Source organism: Tenrec ecaudatus, chromosome 17 (assembly GCF_050624435.1).
Source record: "Tenrec ecaudatus isolate mTenEca1 chromosome 17, mTenEca1.hap1, whole genome shotgun sequence".
NCBI classification, from domain to species: domain Eukaryota; kingdom Metazoa; phylum Chordata; class Mammalia; order Afrosoricida; family Tenrecidae; genus Tenrec; species Tenrec ecaudatus.
In genome coordinates, this window is record NC_134546.1 from 74,936,326 (window position 1) to 74,938,753 (window position 2,428).

Consider the following 2,428-nt stretch of genomic DNA (forward strand, 5'->3'; position numbering starts at 1 on the left):
GGATTCCAAGTCTACATCAGATCAGTAAGCCTGATCTATTTTATGATTTTGATTTGTTCTACTTTCTTCTCCCACTCAAATCAGGACCGTTTTTTGTGAACCCTTTAGAGTTATTAGCAGTGGAAGCTGGGCACCATCTAGTTCTTCTCTCAGGGTTGTGGATGTTGAGGCTCACTGTGGTCCATTCATCCCCAGGATGAATTGTTCCCACACATCTTCTATTTTCTTTATTTTTATTTTATGGTACTTCTGTGCTGTCTCCGGTGGGAGGGGGAGGTAACAAAGAGAATGCAAGTGTGGCAGGCACAACTGGCAACTAGGTGGGCATTCTACTGGTTGGTACATCTGTGAACCAGAAACACCAGGTTCAGCTCTCTTTCAGGCACTGAAAGCTGGAAGAGCATACATTCTGTGGAAGTCTGGAAAGTCATCTGACCCCAAAACGGGGGGCCATGTCAGTAGAGGGACAGCAACACAGAACATGGGTACCCATGTGGTAAGCCACAACTGTCCGTTCACACACTTGGCTCAGGCCAAACTCCAGCACTTCTTCCTTAGTTTTGAAAACTCTGTTACACTAACACCAATGAAAGGTTTTCTTGTTGAAAATTCTCATGTTTAATGAGATCTGACGTCCACATATGAGATGTTCCACATTTAATTCATGCAAAGGGCTTCTATCCTGTGTGAGATCTCTGATGTGCTGTAAGGCATTGCATCTGGCTGAAAGATTTACCACACTCACCAAATACATAGAGTTTTTCCTCCTGTGAATTTGTAGATGAGTTTTGAGATTTCCTTTATGAATGAAGCTTTTGCCACATTCACTACACATATGGGATTTCTCTCCAGTATGAGTTCTCCGATGAACAGTGAGTCCATCCTTCCTGAGAAAGGCTTTTCCACATTGACTACATACATGAGGTTTCTCACCAGAATGAGTTCTCTTCTGAATAAAGCCTTTGCCACACTCACCACATACATACGGATTTTCTCCTGTGAATGTGTAGATGACTTTTGAGATTTCCTTTACGAATGAAGCTTTTGCCACATTTACTACATTTATGTGGTTTCTCTCCAGTATGAGTTCGCTGATGAACAGTGAGAGTAGACTTCTGGATAAAGCCTTTTCCACAGTCACCACATACATGGGGTTTCTCTCCAGTATGAGTTTTCTGATGAATAGTGAGATGAGTCTTCGTGATAAAGGCTTTACCACAGTCACCACATACATGGGGTTTGTCTCCAGTATGAGTTCGCTGATGAACAGTGAGAGCATGCTTCAAGGTAAAGGCTTTTCCACATTGACCACATACATGGGGTTTCCCTCCTATATGAGCTCGTTGATGATCAGTAAGTTTGTACTTTCTGATAAAAGCTTTTCCACATTCACCACATACATGGGGTTTCTCTCCAGTATGAGTTCGCTGATGAACAGTGAGACCATCCTTCCTGAGAAAGGCTTTTCCACATTGACCACATACATGGGGTTTCTCTCCAGTATGAGTTAGCTGATGAACAGTGAGAGCATTCTTCTGGATAAAGGCTTTGCTACATTCACCACATACATGGGGTTTCTCTCCAGAATGAGTTCACTGATGAACAGTGAGAGAAGTCTTCTGGATAAAGCCTTTGCCACATTCACCACATACATGGGGTTTCTCTCCAGTATGAGTTAGCTGATGAACAGTGAGACCATACTTCCTGAGAAAGGCTTTTCCACAATGACCACATACATGGGATTTCTCTCCAGTATGAGTTCGCTGATGAACAGTAAGCATACTCTTCCTGATAAAAGCTTTACCACATTCACCACATATGTGGGGTTTTTCTCCAGTATGAGTTCGCCGATGAAAAGTGAGAGAACTCTTCTAGATAAAGCCTTTGCCACATTCACCACATACATGGGGTTTCTCTCCAGTATGAGTTTGCTGATGAGCAGTGAGATCACTCTTCCTGGTCAAGCCTTTCCCACATTCTCTGTATACATAGGACATTCCTGTGACATGAGGTTCTCGATGCCCCTTGAGGTATGACACACTGTGGAAAGTTTTCCCACATTGCAAACATTTATATAGCTTTTGTCCTTCATGACTTTTTTGATAATGTTCATTGAGTTTGAACACTTTCTTGAAATTTTGCTCACACTGACTACATTCATGGGTCTTATCTAGTATATCAATAATCTGGTGCTCATAGAGCACAGAGTCATCAGTGAAGGTTGTCCCACATTTATTACCTGTGTGTGTTTTCTCAATTTCATCAGACTCCTGATGCTGAATGCATTGTGACTTAATGAGCCTGGGTGGTTCACACTCAGGGAATTTCATTTCAGTACAAAATTGCTCTTGTTCAATGTGGAAAAAAGTCTTCTCATCTTCACTGAGCAAAACTGATTTCTGTATTTTGTTGCTTCTGTTCTGATTTA

General features: G+C 42.0%; 1 pseudogene; it reads right to left on the reverse strand.

Annotated features, from left to right (window-relative positions):
* Window positions 1-677: 677 nt before the first annotated feature.
* Window positions 678-1,997, reverse strand: LOC142430513 (uncharacterized; annotated as a pseudogene).
* Window positions 1,998-2,428: the final 431 nt, after the last annotated feature.